This window comes from Glossina fuscipes, unplaced genomic scaffold (assembly GCF_014805625.2).
Source record: "Glossina fuscipes isolate IAEA_lab_2018 unplaced genomic scaffold, Yale_Gfus_2 60, whole genome shotgun sequence".
NCBI lineage: Eukaryota > Metazoa > Arthropoda > Insecta > Diptera > Glossinidae > Glossina > Glossina fuscipes.
The window spans coordinates 6115785-6137722 of NW_023998432.1; the positions used below are offsets into that span (position 1 = coordinate 6115785).

The 21938-nt window shown below is 33.1% G+C and overlaps 2 long non-coding RNA genes across 2 annotated transcripts in view; one reads left to right on the forward strand and one right to left on the reverse strand.

Annotated features, from left to right (window-relative positions):
- Positions 1–6: 6 nt before the first annotated feature.
- Positions 7–21938, forward strand: part of LOC119637698 — an 81919-nt gene continuing 59987 nt past the window's right edge. Inside the window, exons 1-2 of the long non-coding RNA XR_005247319.1 lie at positions 7–133; positions 3221–3455. This is a non-coding gene — a long non-coding RNA (uncharacterized LOC119637698). The remainder of the gene's footprint in view (positions 134–3220; positions 3456–21938) is intronic.
- Positions 5598–8343, reverse strand: LOC119637697. The gene is made up of 3 exons (XR_005247318.1): positions 7856–8343; positions 7582–7797; positions 5598–7509 (listed from the first exon to the last, which is right to left on the reverse strand). It is a non-coding gene; the product is annotated as an uncharacterized LOC119637697 (long non-coding RNA).

The following is a 21938-nucleotide window of genomic DNA, read 5'->3' on the forward strand; positions in this document are numbered from 1 at the left end:
GCATCTTCCACCGCTGAGGCCCAGGGGTATGGTGTGGTGCACGTGTGGAAGGAGGTAGTGGGACCTTGGATAGATACCGACGGACAAAGGAGGGAGCAACAGACGACGTGCCGGACGGACATCACAATATAAAGTAAAATACTACATAATATAAGTAAAGACAATATATAATATATATTTTTTATATATATATTTCTTTAATTTTTTTTTTGTTTGTAATGCGGCGGAGCGGGCAAAAAAAGAAAAGACTTACGAACCGCTCTACCGTGAGCGAGTCAAGTCGCATTACAGTTCCCAACTTAAAAAATTATTGAGCTGGACGCTCATCTGTTGTTCCTGGAATACATGACTCGGTGATAGGTAACTTGAAAACAATGGTTTCTAAGAAGATATAGATGGAAATAATATGTCCCATCATAATAGGTGAAGTTATAATTAGAGAAACTTTGACATTTAATAAGGCAGATAACCGATCGAATGTGTTATTAGACTAAGGGAACGGGAGTAGAAAGATGAAAACGTGAGCAAGATGTCTTTTTGAATGATCAAAGGCTTATTTTCCGGTAGGAAATATTTGTGATAAAAGTGATAAAAGGTGATACGATTTTGAAGTTCGCCAAGATATTTAATAACATTTTTGACGACTTTAACATAATAAATAGAGGCGAACGAGATAAAATTGATATAATTCTGGATTATTGAGATTAATGAGAAGATGGACGGTGACCAAAAAGCTTATCCGCATCTTTTATAAAATGTAAGAAATAATCACGTGCGAGCGCTCCACAGCTTTGCTTTTCTAAAAAAACATGATTTAAGACGTGTCAGGTTCATATGGGTAGTTTAATTGTTTTATTTGACAAATATATTTGTGGAAAAGACATAACTGTTATTATAATTCATATTATAGTTAAATATAGAGAGATAAACTCTAAGACTGCCTTAATTGAAAACTCTACTGCACTTGAGATATAAACCCACGACCATTGAGTTGTTACGGAAACTATGCATTTAGTCAGTCAGAGAGAAAGATTTTTTCTAGTTCGTGACGGACGATCACTGTAAAAAGTAAAAATATTTTTGAACGTCCGAAATAGCAATGAAATAAAGAGAAAATTTTTTATATAGATAAATAAACATAAGCATTTACGCTAAGTTAATTTACAAGCGAACAAATATTTATAAGACAATGATAGCAGGCTGCTGCCAATGCTGCTACCGTTGGTATGCAAATTGTTGGCTATATTGGCTGTTTTCCAGACTTGATTCGTAGAAAGACCTGCTTATGTTTTTCGTGTAGGATTGTGTATCGTTTTCATTAAATATATTTGTTCACTTTGTAAAAAAATCAAGACATCATTAGTGCGAATCCGTAAATTTCCGAATGTGTAAATTTATGAAGAAATCCAACCCTCTTGGTCGCAATCGCTCCTTCATTAGATAAGTGTATAGGCACGGCGAAACTTTTCAATTTAGAGTCTTCAACGAAGATGAAGTATTTTAGAGCATGCGTAAATCAAATGCCACGTGGCACGATAATATTATGTTATCCTTTCTTTGATTTAAGTTTTTAATCACGTAACAACATACCAACTTTCTAATTTCTGAACTGCTAAAAATAGCAATGGTGGCTTGGTTTATTTGGAAAATCGATACCAACCCGTGGTTATCGGCTCAGAATTAAGAATTACTACATCTGGTGTTCTGCTAGACTCAATTGGGTTGCCATACCTTCTTTAATGCCTTCATAAACGACTTGGTTGCCTGTTGTCACGTTTTGAACATCCACTTATATGCTGATGAAGTTCAAATTTACCTCCTTGAGCTTGTGAAACATTTGATTCAGCGAATGAATGAAAATGTAGCCCATGTCACTCTCTGGGCCAATTTTAATAATTTCATGGTAAATTCATGCAAAACTAAAGCTATTGCAGTACCACCTATGGGCTATCACTCCCATTCCTCGCGGCGTGTTAAAACGAACGATGAAGATGTCGAGGTCGTTAGTGCGTTCGCGAACCTTAGTTTCAAACTCAACTTCCGCTGGAGCGCTGAGTTACTGTTAATGTCACGGCTTTGCGTATTCATAATATTTGGAGAAGACTGTGGCTCTCCTCATCCTCCATTCTAATCCTAGCCAAATTTAGATTAATGAAGTGTCTTGTTGTGCCGCTCATATCGTGTGAAGCATATATATATGGTAAATTACATTACGTTTCTAATAAAAACTCGCGAGTTGTTGTAAGCAAGTGAGTCAAATTGAACACTTTTGGTTTGCTTGAATACGTTATATACACGTCTCTTATGAAGAATCTTCTATTTTTGTCTTTGTATGTAAACTCATATCCTTCGATAGGTTATGTTAACTAGTCCGTAAGTGCACTTATCACACAAAATTTTCTAAATTTTTTCACTTGAAAGACGCAGTTATTGACAAAAATTGATGCAATATATGTTATTCAAAATATTTTCCTCCATTTTCTACAAACTTTTTCTATCTTTCTTGCAACAGGGCGATATGTTGAAAGCACGACGTTGGTTTGACAAGGTTCCAATCATGGGTCCATTTTCACACTCCTTCAACAGCGCGCCAGCCAAGCCATATTACATCGATCTGAAAAAGTGACAGTCAGAAGGCGCAAACTCTTCTTTTTTTTGCTTGGCAAGCAATAGAGCCGCGATGATAAAACGTTTCGAAATGAATTTTCAGTCAATTCATAAGATAGAAGTTTTTTTTTGTTTGGATTTTTTCCGTCACATGTAAACATCTTGAAACAGTTAATTCATGAACTGTTAAAGTGTTCAAAAGTTCTTTGAGAGTTAAAGCTGCGTTTTTGTCGAACAAGTCTCGCAATTCGTTATCTTTAAATTTTTGTCGTCCAAAACCGACAATTGGGATATGACGGACCAGCGTCATTATAAACTTCGAAAAGTACTTGATAGGTTCCGGCAGCAAATTTCCTCGAACTCTAAAAGTAATAAATGCCGAAATGCAATTTCGAACATTCCATGATTAGCGTCTCTATACACTGCGTAACTCAATAACACTGAATGGAAAAACGTTATTTTGTGTAGAGAAAAGTCAAAATCATCGAATTTAACCATTTTGTATATTAATACTTCACATTACTTTATAAGACACACTTCAAATTTATAAAATGATTTTTAGAAAAATATATTTTAGTGTTACTTTTTAATCAAAATTTTTATTTATTTTTAGCATAATTCGTACCAGCAATATTGAGTTCATCTTCATTCTCGGTATTATCACTCGTCTCATCAATGTCGTTCGTATTACTTTCTTCTGAACAATTGTTCTTACTCCTTTCGAACCTGAAATGTGGAGACGATTTATTGAAAAATTTTTCAATGATACCTTCAGACCGTAAGACGCACTCAAGATTTGAATCCCGTTTTCTATGTAAAGAGGGGCTTCTTATAGTCCGAAAACTACGGTAATATTTAAATAAATATATAGAAAATCTTAGAAATATTGATTGTTATATGGCTGCCGAATATTTAAGGAAAAGGTTAAATTTTTGAGCAAAAACGGCAATTATATGTTAACAAAAATGGTTTTTTCAAATGAAAAAATGGTCAAAATACATTCAAACACCTATTAATTTATAACTTACCTGCAAAGAATCCATATTCTATTTAATTGATGATTACATCAATAGCATATTTCATGGCTTCTTTAGTGCTTCTTAAGTTTGAACTTTGGACATATAGCCAAAGGTTTCAATAATCAAGTTGATCGCAACAAATTTTGTGTTAAATGTGAATAAGAAGGTAATTTATCTAACAGCTTTTTAAGTTAGTCTAATATTGAACGTGGCAACACAATATGAATGGTCCAATGGGACAAAATTTAGATTGTTCGTAATCTGCTGATAGGTGCATAAAGGTGCACTGTTGGCACTAAGAAGCAATGTTTAGTAGCAGTAGTGGTGACAGGGCGTAGGTTATAACGGCATGTACATTTGGCTGAATTAGATTACTACAGGTATATCGACACACCCATAGTCACCAACGAAGATATTGCAAATTGCTGTAACCAAAAATAAATTTAACGTAACTGTTTTGAACAGTCTGATATTTGAAACTACCCGAACAATATGATTACGTTAAAGTCTAATTATTTCAAAAAGAGAATACGTACAAGTGCTCAGTGTGCTAAAAGCTAACAGCAACTAATATATCAGAGACAACAAAATACATAGACGCTTCAACGTTTTGTTCAAAGTTGCGATTAGCAAACTTTTAGGCACTGTTTGTGTATTGCTAAGAGAATAACAGTAGTAACGCGGCTAATTAGCAGTCTTTTGACAGCTTGCTCTTTCATTACCGTTATTTACATAAACAAAAATTCTTGTTGTTTTTTAATATGACGTCACATTCTTCTAAATATTTGGAAAACCGGAAAAATGGAACTTTCGTTCGCGACCAAACTAATCTAACTAACTAATTTTCGTTGATATCATTCAGTCAATGAAAAAGCAAAAAAGGGGAATAAAATTGTCTTTATATTTGTTTCTGGCTGTCAAAATTTAAACAAATAACAGCTTGTTCTTCTCTTTGATAAATTAACAAACAAAAAAATTATTGATGAAGTAGCTATCCGCCTTTAATTAAACGGGTACGTTAGCCACGTGTCATTAAAAATATTCGCGAAATTTGCTGAGAAAAAAAGGACTCGTCTTGATGTAATAAACGACACCACCTTGAATAAACATACCCATTAAAAGATATTAAGCAGGTTTGCTTTTAGTAAATTTTTTTAAATTAACAAAGCTGACAGTTGTATTATTTCTTAAAACAGTAGATTTAAGATTCCTCATATTCGCGTGCGTTTAAGTCGACGTCACGGTGTTGGGTCACCTGGCAAATCATATACATTGATTACCTATGTTCCCGAGGACACATTTAAAAATATGCAAAATGAAAATTTAATGGTGATTATGATTAAAATAAGGATTTAGTCGAATGGACAGAAAAGGCTTTAAATGTTTTTATGTTCGATCTCAATAAAAAAAATTGTTAAGCTTTTCGTAAGCTGCTATTGTTTTTGCGTTAGCTAATTATAGAACAAATAAACGGTAAAGATACATAATACATGCAAATTAAAACATTACAAATTTATTGGTATCATTGCCTTTAAAATATAAGGAAAATAAGGAAGGCATGTAATCATTGTTTTATGAGTCGAAAAACATAAAACAAAGACGTACTATGCGGCTGGGAATTATACAAATTTCCTTAAGATATCTGTTATAAAGTGGTTCAGAAGCAAATAGATAAAGAAAGACATTTCCAAGAGACCGTCTAACGATTATTAGAGGAGTAAACTCAATTAAAAAGGACACTAATTCGATTATTAAAGAAGAAAATCGAGAACGATAGGTCGTTCAACACCAAAGTACTGAAAGTAAAAAGTTTGACTACCACTTTCGCCTGATCCCAAGTGATTTCGAAGTTGATGAGCGATAATAATTTTAATTCTTTACCTCGACAATTTTAGAATTTTGAAGATATTTTCCTTTTATTGATTACTATATAAACATATTTATTATTATTATGAAATGAGCACTAATCTGTCTCATAAAAATTTTCTGTCGTTACCTTCGATCCTTTTCCAACAAATGGTATAAAATGATTTGTCGAAGCACTCTGCCTAATATTTATATATTATATATGGTTTTTTATTAACATTCAACAATATATTAATTATCTTTCACAAATTTAAACTCTTTTTGTTTTGCTAGGCTAATAAGGAATGTGGGTTATAGATCCACCCAAAAAAATTTTAAAAAACTTTAAGGGAATAAATTTTTCTTCTTTCAAATTTCTATTTGTATGATTAACTCAACATTTTTTAGCGATTAATTTTCGGTTTAGTTTGCTTTTGTTTCTTTGCTTGTTAATTTGTTTTTTTAATTTTTTGGCTTCGTTCAGCTGTCTGTAAGTAAACAGTTTTGTTTGGAATTCACTTTGTTTTCAATTTACAACTTGTAACAATTGATTGTTGTTTCGAAAGGTTTGTTACAAATATAATATGTAGAGAGGTTGTTAAATTCAACAACGACCTTACTAATCGGATGAAAGGAAGAGAAAAAATTTGTGTGCCTGAAGTATGCCTGCGAATAAAGAAGAAAAGAATGTCTGCTGCGAACAAGAGCGTTCGTTTGGTTATAGCAGCGAGCGATGCTAGAGAGCTTGATATTGAAACATGTTGAAAATTTGTGTTGCTTTTATTTTCCGGTTGTACAAAGAAGATATAAAGAAAGTTAATGATGCGATAGTCGGTTAACAAGACAGCAAATTAGTCTATTCTTTTGTAACAAAAGTGTAGCTCCATTTTCGGGATTAAGAAAATTGGAAAATAACATTTGAAAGTGAATTAGGCTTTTCGAATTGTAAATCTGGAAAGGAAATGTGGTCAATGTATCAGGGCGGTAATTTTAGAGTGTTTGAATATTTATAATGAAACAAAAATGTAAATAAAATATTGCAAAATATGAAATTAAATAAAATAAGAAAAAATAAAAATAAATTTCAACTGATAACGGTACTTATAACGAAGGAAGGGCATATCTGAACAGTCGAATTTTTTTTAAAATAAAAAAGGCAACGTTAATCCTTTAAATGGTAGAATATTTCGTCACTGTGCGCATAGCATGGTGTGCTATTAAAAGCAGCTGTATAATACGGATATACGCGTATAAAGCAGGAAAAATAAACAATTAATTGGTTTAGTCTGGGCTTCTGATACTCGACGTTTGTCAAATAAATTCGTGTTTGAAAGTAAATTCCTTAAAAAAAAAGGACTAACACGTGTTCGTACTTTACCTGCGTAAAATTTATGAACGTAATCATTATAAATGTGATCGCGTGTATTTTGGCAATGATACTACAAAAAATTTCGTCGCTGGCTTAACGTACAAGGCATTGGTATGCATATAATAACTATGTAAAGTAAAATGACGTCAAAGGCTTTCGTAATATTATAACCTTTATAAAGTCAAGGCAAGTCAAGTCGGTCCCAACCTGGGCCCGAAAAACGAAAAAAGTGCAAATTAACAGACCATAGAACTTATTTTGCAAACAGCTTTCTCTTATAAATGCAACTCAAAACAACTACAAAATAACTTAAAATAACCAATACTAACGCAAAACGTAACCTGTTTTGCTTTCGAATAATTTGACAAGTATGGGAGAGACTGCTGTTTCGCCTACGTGATCCCAAAAAAACGGATAGTCATCAAGCAATGCTGCATGCAGACAGATAGTCGAATCGAAACCAACCAGCAAACGAAAAGCCAACTTTCAGATAAGTGACTACATCCCAGTTTTAAATTCTCTACTCACATGTTAACAAAATGAATATAACCCACCATGATAGCTCACATGCCTTGAGGTTTGTGCCTTTGCTAAAATATATTTACCAACTTATGAGTTACCGCAAAGTAACACAAAAATTAATAAAATAACTGGGAAACTTTAAAGATTCTAGAAAGCGTGAACATATAAAACAAACTAAAGTTTTACTTATCACCATTACACAGACAATTAAGTGCTTACCTCTAACTATTAAGCATAGATACAGTACACTGAAAGAACGTAATGAGTATAAGAACGTTCAGGGGCGCAACGGTACTCCAGTCTAGCTCGTCGCATGCAATTTTTTTCATTTTGGTATAGGCACAGTAGAATCATTCATACAATAGACCTGCAACTTTGTTAGCATCATCTGCTTCTGCTTCAGAGTGATGAGCAAAATTTCAAATTTTTTGTTTTCTGAAAAGAGCAAAAAAAAAAATTGAAGTAGTGCTATATGCGCGATTTCAATACCTACGTGCAAGAGTTTCAATTTTTGTAGCGAACTCCAATTACCAGTTTCATTATTACGACCAGGATAATATTTACAGCAGCCATTACGCAGACGGACAGATGGTCATTGATTCACTTTTTAACGTTGATCAAAAACATATATATTTCATAGGATCTCGGGAGGTGCTTTCTGCGTATCGCAAACGATTCCCTTAGCAAAATGTAAAATAGTGATGGGTATCAAGGAAAGTGGGCTCTAGGAATATGTAAGCCCTTGTTTTCGATTTTAGCATCTTTTCTGCAGTATTTGGAAGAAAGTACCCATTTTCTAAATGAAAGATGTGTTTCACTATATGCCATTTGTTATCCTAATTGTTATTGGCATCCTTCTTAAATGCTGCCCCGTCCACTCATGTAAGGGGTACTCTATAAACAATTGGCCAAAAAAAGACAAAAATAAAGAATAAAATATGGAATAGAGATTGAATGTCGAAAGTTTATAAATTTCAAGAAATAATACAAGCGCTTAAAACCCAGCACTTAATGGTAAGTCGATAACTGCAAAACCCCAACCAGTAATTTTGGTAGAAGCTTTCTTTTGGAAGTTCCTGCGTCTATTAAAATCTTGACATCAGCTTAATGTGATTGTTATGGAATTTATTGAAGTTATTACGTTCACTTTTACCTAAGCACGCGCAAATTTATACATAAAATTGAAATTGATGTTTATTCATGAATGTTTATAAATCTTTCAAAAATATGGATAAGCAATGGGGAAAACGACGCAATGGCATTTTAATGATTTACGTAACATACTCAGAAACCTGTCTAGCAATCCAATTTTTGTTTTGTTTTTGATTTTCTGAGTTCACAAAGAGCGTCATATAAATAAGTAACACTTGCGACAACAAAAATGACAGCACCCAGACTTTTATTTGTATTTTGGCAGTGTATTAAGTATTCATTTGACCCTGAACTAATTATGAATTCCAAGAAAGGCTGATGAAAATATATATACATATATATACATAAATATAAAGATATATATATATATATTAATCTTGGAATTCATACAAATATATATACATGCAGAGAAACGTAAGCTATTTTTATTTATTTTTCTTTACATATAGGTTTCATGTATATTTTTCAATTAATAATAAATATATAAAGTGGCCGTAAACATCAAATTTGTAATAAAAAATTTATATATTTATACTTTTGTATGCTTGAAATATATTAATCCATTAATATACTGTTTGTAAGACGAAGATATATTTTAATCGGATAGATATGTTAAGCCGAACTAAGGATATAAAATCCACAACTTGCCTTAGATAAAAACAGATTGCATCAATAAACAATCCAACTACTGTTTCAGAAATCCTGCTGGCACTCTTATAGTTAATATTAATAAATGTAGCGATGTTAACATTCTTGCTAAAAAACAGATGTGCAGAATCCGTAAATTAATTCAAATTTCCCCTTTATCTATTATAGCTACATAGGTCTTGAAGCATCGGGAAATAATAAAGTGATTCGAGACAGATAACCACTCAAAACATATATTATAGTTTTGGCCTAAATAAATATTTGATCAAGGAAAAAAATCTTTTTATTTTCCAATAGATGGTTTTTGTGTCTTGTAACTACTGTAAATCTAAAACTACTACACCATACTACAGCGCGTTTGAAAATTGGCGATCCAAAAATAATTGAAAAATTATATATGAAAAAAGTCGTAATATTTTAAAGTGCGATTTCAACAAGAACGCTAACGTTTGCTCGCGAGCGAAGAAAGTCGTGAATTATCACGAAAGTTTCTTATCAATATTACTAGCATACCAACATTAGGCAGAAGTTTGTTGCGGTTTTTGACTATGAAATAAGATGATTTGTTTTTATATAAAGAATAAATATGTTATTTTGGATGAATTGAGTTTCTTTGCAATTTTACGAATCGTTATGTGTTGATCAGCTTCAATCATAACCTTTAGTTGGTCGTCACGAATTGCATTTGGCTTATAAGAATGCGATAACGCTTTCACTGAAAATTTCCAGAATGAAATTTCTCAAACCTATTTGGACAAGAGCGTTCTGCTGCAGCATTAGTTCCATACATACCACATACTTCTCTATGTGCTTCTGCAGGTCTTTTAGCTTTGAAAGTCTTTTACGAAATAAACTTAAGCTTACTCTATATATAGCTACATATACCTTTAACCCTAATTATCTGTCTAGCTTCCTCCTCCTGAAAAGGGTTATCTTAACCAAATGTCGGGAAATAATGCAAAAAATTTCCGGGTTTCCTTAAAGTGGTTTCTAAACATTTCTATATTAAAGATGCATCGTTTTCATGTTGATTAATATGATAACAGTACAAAAATAAACTGAAAAATGAATTATGATTTATGTAAAGAAAGTTTTTTTTTCATATGAAAGAATATATGCCTTCAGCCGGTTTTGCAAATAGCTGAATACAAAAGCGAAAGCTGTGTCTTCCACACGTGATTGCTACCATGGTTAATAATGTATCAGTGGTTATGGTCACGGTAAGGCTGCGGATGACTTTCCTTGTACAAATATAATTATGTAGTTTTAAACTTTTTTTATTTTCACTTGTCAATAAATTGTATTTTTGCAAATGTACGACAAACTTCACCGATTAAGACATTTTAAATAACATTCTAGACACGTTGTTTATTTTTACAGCAGATGATGAGAGCATCCAATTTATCATTGAGTTCGCAATATTAACAAACTTGTTTATGTATCTTATAAGATCTCGTACATAAGTTTGTTAATGCTGTAGAGTCAATGATACGAACATAGTTTTAGTTTAGGTATGCGTCGTAATGGATTTAATCGCAAAGGAATTGATTTAGGAATGTCAACTTGCATTGCGATTCATGGGTTTATCAAACGCACATTCTCAGTTTCGGAACCTTCCCTAGCATATCAAAATTTATTGTTACCATCATATCAAATCACATCCAATCGTTGGATATGTACTAACTAAAGTTTTGACATATGCCTATTTACCAACACTTACAAAGAAATGTTCTGAACGACGCACATATATTGTTTCCTGTACACATACACTTTATGAATAATAAGTAAAAAACTAATTTTTTATTCCTTTTGAAAAAAGAGGTGTTCTCAGTTTACGTGATACTGTAGGCTTGTCCTTCGCCCGGTTTGTCCACTTTTAATATCATCCTGGTTTTCTCACCCAAGGAATTTTCGTAGAGGAACAACAAACACATAATGAATACACAGTGACAAACTCCTGTAAATGTAATAAAAAATTAAGTTGTTATTGACGATATTATTTAATTATTTTGGAGCTGTTCGGTCGCTTATTTGGGCTTTTCATATCGTAGTACATACACCGATCATCGCTCGTAAGAATTCAACAGCGCTTTCCTTTGAATTAATCAGCAAAAGTAAATTGCATCTATTTGGGGCAACGCTTCGCTTAGTCAAAGCTCCAAACAACTGTATTGCGTACGCTTTAGTGTGGAGAAAGCAATGTGTTATTTTAAATCATACTATTTGCACTCTTTTTTAGACAAGGGCCAGGACTTATTCATATACCGAAAAGTTTAAAATTAGTCTTTCTATTGCTCCGCAAATGAAACTTTTGCATGTTTTTAAAAAAACAACAAGGTCAACCCTTAAATACCCTTCACCAAATTGTCTGACACCATTCTAAACTATCTTGTTTCTATATAAATGCATGTTTTTGATATGCACACTTATGGGGAAGCGGCCCCAAAACGCTTCATGCTTCACGAAGAAAATTATATCATAACAGTAGTTCAACATGAAAATTTAACTTTGCAAATTTGAATCTTCTCGACCTATTTTTTGGATCCTAACCTGATAAGGACGTTGACGAAAACTGACCCTCTGTAGAGCAGAGAATCTAAGCAGTAATATGTGGCGATGAAAATTGACCCATAATATTATAGTAAGTTCATATAAAATTTGGACCATCTATGCCTATTTTTGGGTCCTGCCCTATCTAAGGATTAAACTTGTACTACATTAGGTTGTGTTTTGAGACCGCTTCCCCATAAATACGCACTAAATTGGCTTTATAAAGAAACAAAACATAATGTTTGTGTTCTAGCATGAAAATAAGAATTTTTGTTAGACAATGTGTTCCAGCATATTTAATAGTCGGCCTTGCCGGAGTATAATGTTCTTTCTTGTTTTATGTTAAATTACTATTACGATATAATTTTCATCATGAAGCATTGAAATTTATACCTTTTCATCGTATGAACTTCAGTTCTCGTTATATGAGATGGTGGTGAAAAATTGCCCAAGGCAGTCCAAGGTTTTCATACTAATTCAGAATGCCGAAGTACTGCTACTTAGCTACTAAATAACGACTTTTCAGAATATGGCGTTATATGGGGAGTAGTCGAAACAGTGTACCGATCCGAACCATTTTCGATAGTGTATAATAAGATGATGTATCACGTGTCAAACCTAAAAAAAGTATGGTAACGCTTTTTCTAAGCATCATAAGCATAGCTAGCGGCTCACTAAAGTGTGTTGAATCAAAAATTCACTTAAAACAAGAAGAATAAACACAAAGGAAACAAATAAGGACCAAACCGTGACCACATATTTTATATCCATCAACATGATCCCACAAAAAGGAAAGAGAACTAAATTTTTCTGCTCTATAATATTGCGTGGTAGATTTTTTCTATTTTGGAGTTAATGAGTAACAAGTAAAAAACACAGAAATCCGGGGTTTTTGAAGCTTGCTTCTGCAAATGTTTCGAAAAAAAAGAGTAAGACAATTAAGCTCGGTCAGGACTGAATCTTTCACACCCATCACCGTTATCCTAAACAAGACAAAAGAAGTAAAAGAATAAAATTAATATGAATTTACACTAAAGAAATTAAATTCTCTGCTAATGGCATATTTGCGTACGTAAATAGTATTTTTATTTTCATTTATGTGATAAATTAGGATTACGTGATAATAACTTACGGCAGCTTTATTGAAAAAGCGTACAAAGTCTTTTGAATTTCCCGCGCAATATATAGATAAGAGTAAATTGTTTCATATGTCCGAAGGTATGGCTATTGTTATACCAGTTCAAGCAGTGCACTAGTAAGTCAAAAATCTATAAAAAAAAATAATCCAAACGCATTTAAATGAAAGGAAATAAAGAAATTTTGCTTCAGAGAAGAAATTGCAAACATTGCTAAAAAAAAGGAAATTTCATATAAATGTTGTCACTCAATTTTCATTATTGGTTCGAATATGAAATTAGAAATCAATAATAGCCAAATTATTTCCAAATTTACTAAGTTCCCGCTAATCCTTACCAAAGTGCCCCTCATGCAGATGTGGGTAACTGTCAGATGTGTGTCAACTGTCAAAGTTCTTTTATTTTTAAAATTAAGATAAGACCGAAATCGCAAATCTGTTTCGGAATAAGGCGGGAAAGACGTTTCTTATTTTTTGAGTATAGCCTGTCTGCTGCCCTTCTATTTGTCTAATGCCACCCGTTGTGCTCTAGTATTAAACTTACAGATCGTGACTTTCGAGACATTGTGGCGAAATTTGGTTGACTGAAGTGCTTCGCCTCATTGAAAGCGGATCGGCCACTCCCGGCCTTGTTGTGAAAAAGTCATTATATAAAAAATATTTGCGCTCTTTAATATAATTGCTGCAACCTGAGATCGTACCTTGTAAAATTTGTCTGTGTATCTAACCCTCTTTTGTAATAAAAACTACATTGGATACATCATTGAAAAGCAAGCGAGTTCAACCGTTCGACAGTAATCAGAAAGTTTTAGTTTTAGATACTCCACAGACGGTGACAATAAAGAAATACGCGTGCTGGAACACTTTTGAAGGCAAACGGACAGAGAGACGCAAAACTTATTTAGCGGAAGGGCTGATCTATGCCACGGGCCCCCCGAAGTTGGCTCCGACAATCCTTACAGCCTACTCTCCTTTTTCAATAATTAAGAAAACTAGCCTATTTTTTTTATTTATTTAAACACGTAAGGAAAGAATGAGTTTTCATCTTCATGACGATGACATACTTGCTTGTTTTTTTTTTATATTACACTAAATTATCTCAGTTGCATTATTGTTCATAGACAGCATTTTCGTAGTTGATTTCCGATTTAAATGTTTATGAAAAGAGATAACGCATTTAATCAAGAGGGAAAATTTTAAGTATTTTGATTTGGTATATTTATTTCGAATTAAGTAAATTAATCATAGTTTTTATATGAATTATTGCTATATGTAAAATATATTGGATTAATTGTAAGGTTACATAAATCGGTTCGTACACGAATTTAATTGAATTTTTTACTATATGGAATTTCATTATCGTAATTTCCAAAGCTGTTTTCGCCTATTTTACTTTTAGATTTGTTTACATTCCACCCACTACCTAATTTTTCTTTTTTGTTTTTCTTACAAATTTACGCAAATTGCTCAAAATATTCCATAATTGATTTGTTTTTTTTTTCAAAAAGCAAATGATACACCCAAAAGCAAATTCCTACCGCACATAAAAATACATTATCCCATTTTTCTTTTGGTATTAATAATATATTTTTAAATATTAACTTCTCTTTCTTAACATATCTAATTTTTATAAATCGTTTACATTCGAATCCTTCTAGTAAATCTGTTCGCAAATCATAACTCGCAAAATTTCGCTCAGTTTAACAAAATTATAATATTTCTTCTGTGTTTATGTCGAGAAATCTAGTTGTACCAACTTTTTACTTATTTACTTATTAATCATATCAGAGTAATTTTCAAAACCTGAAATGTTTTTATAAAAATTTTATTAAACTTCTTCTTGTTCTAGAATAAATTTGGTCTTGTGTTCTTTTACTTTTTTTAAAAAAGACGGTCTTCGCTATATTATTATTAACAGTTTATTTGCTCCGAGTTAGCCCCAATATGTCAAAGAGAACAATTGAATTTTCAATTTGTTTAAAAACATTAACTTTTTCTCAACTCTTTGAAAATGTCATTTTCAGAAATAACCAAATTGGGAATTGAAACCAGATTAATTACAGTTTGCTAATAAATCGGAATTGGCAGCCGAAAAGTTTCGTCGGAAGTATTCAGCGAAGAGCTTTGAGATTTCAAAATCATCCGGGGAATCAGAGCCATTAAATGAAACATGCGAGGAATGTGTGAAAATTTTTCTTTTTGAATTACCAAATTTAAAAAAGTATTTAGGATTAGCAAACAGAGAGTATTTAATGGACTGCAAATATCTGCAATAAACTTGGTGGTTGAGGGAGATAAATCTACGCCTCGCCACCGTGTAAGCGAAATACTCGAGCGCAGAGCAACGTTTCGAATATTTTTTGAAAAGTGTGTTTTTCCTATTCTTGAAATATGTAATTGTCTTGTCTAACCCTGGGGGACACCTACTTCGAGGTCGTCACTGCTTGATCGGAACAGATGCAAAAATAGCTGAATTTAATGTATGGCAACAAGATTTCAATACTTCCAGTTGAAAAATCAAGCCTTATATGTGAAAGATGATATTTTAGCAATGCAAATCGGTTTTATGAAAATCATGATATTTGTTTGAAAAAGTTTGATTTGGAACATTAACGCAGTTCTATCAACCACCATACTTGTGATGAAAGGAAATGCACATTGCTGGGTGATAAGGATCCTCAGGTAAATTAAAAAGTGGGTAACAATTTACACTAATCGCAGGGAAATTGGTAAAGCAGAGATCAAGCAGTCTATTATTACAATTAGAGATACGGTTATATTGAACTAAATTACGATCAAATAGTTCGTTAAAGTACACAATAGCTCTATTAGATGTTGAAGTAGGAATTAAACAGCCAAACTTATCACTGTTACACCAAGTGACTTGAGACAAGTTGAAGTCACCCAACGCAACGACCAAATCAGTGAGTTTAGATTGCTTGGCCACTTCACAAATGAGGGCAGCCTGTTTCTTATATATGGAAATATCACAATTTGGGGGAATATATGAGCAGGTCACGTATAATTGTTTATTAAGAAATTTTGCTCGAAATTCAATTGAATAGGAGGGGACTGCCGCAGATATGGCTATTAAAACACCACCACCATTGCGATACAATCGATCATATCTGAAAATCTTAAACGAATTATGGAAAAGTGCCGAAGAATTTATATCAGGCTTTAACCAAGTTTCAGTGAAGGACAAACAGGAAAAGTCCGTGCTCGATGAATTTAGGAAAGTAGAACGAATTTTTGAATTTAGGCCCTTAACACTTTGATAAACGAGAGATAATGAGCCTGAAGAAATATTTAATTTTTTGAAGGAGAGAGGGCTACTGCATTAGTATTACGGGATTGATCCCGAGGGATAAATTCCTTAATTAAGGATCCAACCGGTCACAATGGTTTATTTAGCATCAAATCCATATTTTCAGACGGAACTAGAATTTTAAAAGATGAGATAGCTATAGATTGAGAAGGAGCTAATTTGAAAATTTTAACGCGCTTTAAATTGACAGAAGGGGCTTTCGCTGCCAGACAACTTTTTACGTTATCAACAGATGTATCTGATGCCAGCCTTGACACAAATATTGCCTTTCTGGGAGGAACTGCCTTTAAGCTTATGTCATATGTACTAGGAGCAGTAGAGTTTACGGATGGGGAATTTTGAGTTGGGAAGAATGTAGAAGGGGTAACCACACTTGCACGAGCAGCTTGTGCGACGTGCCCAGTTTGGCGACCAGCTTTCGCACTCGATTAACTATTCTCATTATTAGTTTAAGGCGATGATGCCTGAGTAGACTGAGTGATGCCAATGGGGGGAAACACCCTTGTCACTTCAGCATAACTCAACCCAGAGGGACTTGCCTGCTTATTTGTAACTTTTTCGTTACCGACCGACTAGACTTTTGAGGAAGCGCTAACTTGTATCAACGAATAAGACTTAGGAGAATTCAGAGGTGACGAACCACACGCTATGCTACGAGTTGTAACTTTGCTAATTGGGGAAGAAGATGAGTAGTCAATATGACGACACCCATCAAGCCTAGTCTTAATTATTTCAAATTTCTCCCACAAGAAACGGAAATTTTTGGTCATATCTGGGAAACAATTTCTCGCCTTTAAAAAGGGTTTGTAGAAATCTATGTCCCGCTTTTTACGGGCAGGACATGACCATCATAAGCCTTTAAAGGGGACAAGGACTGCATCAGCAACACGGCCGATAATAACAGCGCACTTTGCATAGCCAAAACGATCACACAGCCAATACGAGATGAATCGTTCAGATTCAGGCCCTGTTTTCGCACGACAGGCTGTAAATAAAAGATCCATGTCTAGTGAACACAACAAAAGGAGCTTATGAAAAAAAAGGGACAAAAAACCAAAAAATTCTACGACACAAATTTTTAGCAAAGTTCTCACTTTCGTTGCCACTGTAAATATAGAGCGGAAGCCAAACAAACTGCAAACAAATATTAATAGAAAAAAGAGATGCTTTTACCAAGAGCTCTAATTGTTGATTGCACAAAACGAAAATGAATTTTTCACATAAAAGATTAATATATCATATAAGTTAAATTACAGACTTTATTCTTTTAAAGAATTTTTATGCTTTAGACTAAACACAAAGAATAAAGACAAAAAAGCAAGAATTACATTAAGAATTTGAAATATTTCTTGCACAGAATTAAAACAAGATTATAACACGCACGCAGAGTTGCTAAACTTGACCTAGATAAATTCATAAATAAACGAATTCTCCTTGAAAAGAAGTTTAATTTCTCGACAAATGAAACTAACATACCAGCTTGAAAGGAGGAAAGGAAGAATTTCTAACAACAAGAAAGAGTTTTTGGTAAAATTTCTATGAAGAACAAACTGAGGAGGAAAATTGCGCAAATGGCGGAAATGAGCACCCAACATTTACCTTCACTACAGTCGGCCTGCCAATAGTCGTCTTTCTACTTTTCATCGTAAGTTATATATATTTTTTTTTAAATCTTTATTTTTCCTCCTATTTCCTTTTTTTGATTTGTGATGAAAAATAAATAAAAAAGAAAATGGGCAACTAAACAGTCTGTATGCAACGCTGAAACGGGAATGAAGGGGCATGCGTTTGAGAGTGAGTACGGAACCGGGAATACGGACTAGCGGACCAACAAGGAACCAACGGACAGCAAGCAGTACAGACAACGGTAGTATATAGTACAGCCATTGTATTTTGCAGTAAATATGCAAAAAAAAATCATTTGAACTTACATATAAAAATAAAAAAAGCTGTGACGTATCTATCAGTCCTCCAGCACTGATGAAAAAGCATAAATACGGAATAATCTCAATATATTTTCATTTATAGCGAAGATAGGTTTTTTAGTAATTTTATTTGTTTAAAGCGGAAAAAGTCAAATATGATTGAGTATTAAGATTTTAACTTGTTGTAATTTAAGTAATCTTTTCATTTAATGAATGTATATTGGTACAAAAGCAAATTTTTTTATTACAATTAACTCTGACTTTTTCTACGATTACGCTTTGTACTTTAAACTACCTCTTGCATAAGAAGAATTAACGTGAAGTTTAAATGTATTTTTCGGTTCATATCCAACTAACTTTATACTTCCATTCCGTCTCGTGTGGATATAATTCAACAAGCAACATTTTATTGATTTATATTTAACTGTTGTATATACTGGTGATATTAAGTTTAATCTAAAGAGAAGCGAATTCCATTTTTTTCGCTCTTCTTTTTAAAGTTTCTTCTTATTACCAAATGGTCTCTAAAAATCATCCATATGTTAACGAAACGTAACAACGGAGCCATCAATTGCTTATAAAATTCTTAAATGAACGATTACGATAAAAAACTCGTGGCTTGTTGTGTTTGACTACTAGAGTAACTATGCGTGTTTAAACAGAAGGGGTATAATCTATGGTGTTTTTCAATATAAATTTTTTTTACTGTATATTTAGTTTACAATCTGTCTAAAAAGATAATAAATAAATTTTATGACCAGCAACGACAAGAGAAGTTATTGTCTCCCAAAGGAAACAATCTACCAGCCCTGATATGATGTTAATGATGATAAAAGAAAACTATTGTAACATGAGTTTGTCTGAAAATGCTAAGGTCTGTCGAATTAATCTGAAAATCGGTAAGCGAGTTTTATTATTAGTAGTGCCACTCAACGATCGGAGGCTATGTACCTTAGCTGAGCTAGCTAGTTTGGGAGAAGTGGGAGTTTCAAATTTTGTTTCTCGGACGCTTCTCAGACGATTAGACAATAAAGAATAACTCTTGCCACAATGGACGAACGGACGCAACCGTATTTTCTGCGGCCAATGTCTATGGAAGACCACAAAGTTGGGTCTGACATTGGACCTTTTTTCCTCTCATAAAATAGAGGAGCTTAATTAAATTACCATTTTATATTCCAATGTTAATTTTGGGAGAAAAAATTTTGAGTAATATATTAAGTGTTAATAGAGGGTTATCATTTTTACCATGACATTTTACATAAAAAAAAGGACATGGTGACAACTAGCTAATAATGAAAATATAAATACGAAAATATGTGTGTGATATCTGAATAAAATTACTCCAATTCATTTAAAATATATTAAGAATATATTATATTTAATTTTTTTTTGGAAAAACGCTTAACTGTTTGGATAGTTCAAGTTTTATTCCAAGTTTTAGCAATCCTTTCTCTAATTTTCCACTTTTACTTCTCTTTCAGCAAGCTTTCACTCGTCTTCTCAAAAATTACCCAACATTACAAAACATGCTTTTCGTAAGTGAAATTAGCAACCCATATAACACAAGGTTGTTTATCTAACAAAACCTAGAATATACAACCACATGTTACACTATACAAAACTAAAAAATTCATTAAAGTAATTTAAGGAACAAAATTAATTAGTAAATAAATTAAGTAAAAGATCCAGTATATGATGACTTTTCAATTTTCTTATTTTATTGGATTCATTCAGGATAGGTATTGCCGAGGGATTTACGTGATTATTCACTCGGACAATATATTTTGAAGAAACGCATTAGGTTAGATTGTTGGTGAATAGGAAATCCAAGTCATCATAAATAGTTTAGCTACTAACGAACCACAGGGGTTTGACCATAAGACGAACAGTCATAGATTGATATTTTTGAAACATTTCAATATAGGGCTTGGTGATAGTTCCCTGCAGTTCTATGCAAGAGATCCAAATTGGTTGGCGAACAAAGCAAAATTTTGTTGAGATGATTTTTTTTGCTCCTAGGAAGCGTTCGTGGAATCTCAAGATGCAAATAGGGTTGCTGTGTTATCAGAGTATATCGCAGCTAAAATATTGTGAACGATCGGAAAATCTGAGATTAATATGGACAGAAAATTGGACTTATTACATTTCCCTGACGCAATCCACCTATATATAAATATTGGGTCTATTATTTCCAACTTGAACATAGAAATGTTTGTTTTACAAATAAACCCTAAACAGTAAATACAGAAAAGTTTGTGAGTTTTTTAAGCTTGAAAAGTGCCCTGTCATGCCAGCCCATATAGAAGGCCTTTTCCACATCTAGGATTAAACGAGCGCAACAATTTATGCATATTTATTCCTGAAACCGAAGTGATGGTCAGGAATAGCTAGCTTTTGTGGGGAGTAGCCTCCAAATGTTTTAGAAAAAGCGAACTACTTGGTCTGTAGAAGCTTAAAGAATTTTCAGGCTTAGATACCATAAGCATCATATTTTGCTCATTTCTTTCTCTGATGTGTATGTGGCAGGCCAATCTAGGCTATCTAGATCTTTTTATGTTTCTGCTGTGCTTAAAGGTCCTACAAAGGTTGTTGCCCTAAAAAGTTTCTTTTAGATAATAAGAAAAGTTTCCTGGTTCGTGCATATTATTTCTGCACCAATTTGCTGACCTTTCTCTTGAAGGAACGATTGTACTGATCGATCGTTTTAATTGCGAATAGATTTGAAAAGGTCAACCCCTATTGCATTTACTAGGCTAGATCACCAACAGACCTTAAGCATTCAAGTCATTTCTGTCAAAAAATTTTGCGCCCCACTGCCTAAAGAACTCATTTTAATCATTATATTTTAATGAAAACAAGAAGGGAAAATAAACTTCGCAATTTGAAATATCACAACCGTCGCTTGTAGAAACGATTTTCGGACATTATTCGAAATTATGCGCCCAATAGTAGATTTCAGTGGAATCTGAAAGCTAACATGAGATTTAGGTAGATCTATAAAAAACATAGACAATGGATCGTTAGTAAGTCCACAATATATTTTTGAGACCTTGAGGACATTGTGTCACAGGTTTTCGACGCCGACTTTGATATCACCAATTAGAGCAGAATAATGGAGGATTTTTTAATACCACACTTTTCGTCCTTAATTTGATGGGTGTGAAACCGAAATTTTTGCAATACCAACAGTTTAATAACTTCGTGCACAGAATCCGTCGACCTCGTCAGCTTCTGTTTTATATTACGTATGCCAAAAAATTATAATTTGTGGGGGCATTGAAGATTTATTTGATTGGCACGGTTACTACTTTCGCTGATAACATCAATTTCGTCAGATCATAGAGTAGAAAAGTGAATGATAATTAAGGCAAGTAATTTTAGTAAAGCAATATATTGTATTGATTTCAGGTTGTTCATGGGATTAGTTGTTCCAAGTGCAATAGTTGCAATTGTATGGCCAAGGCGAACTCTGCAAAATGTTTTCATCTTGATAATAGTGGAATTAATTGAGGGTTAATAGAGGAGTAGTACTGATGATAGTATTGAAGATTTCGTTTCTTAATTTTCTCTTTAACTCTTCTTCCAATATATCTTTATAGATCCAACTTTTTCATATCATCCTACATAATTAGAGATGCAGAAACATCAGACTTCGCCGCTCTTTCTGCTTGCTCATTTTCTAATAAACTTGATAGCCACAGTATTTTAATTTTATCGCCGCATGTTGTTATGATATTCCTTAATTTGTTGACGATGCCCCATCTCGAAGTAGAAGAATTTCCAATAGTTTTTAATAGAGACAAGCTATGAGTGACAATGGCAATTTTGAGTTTGC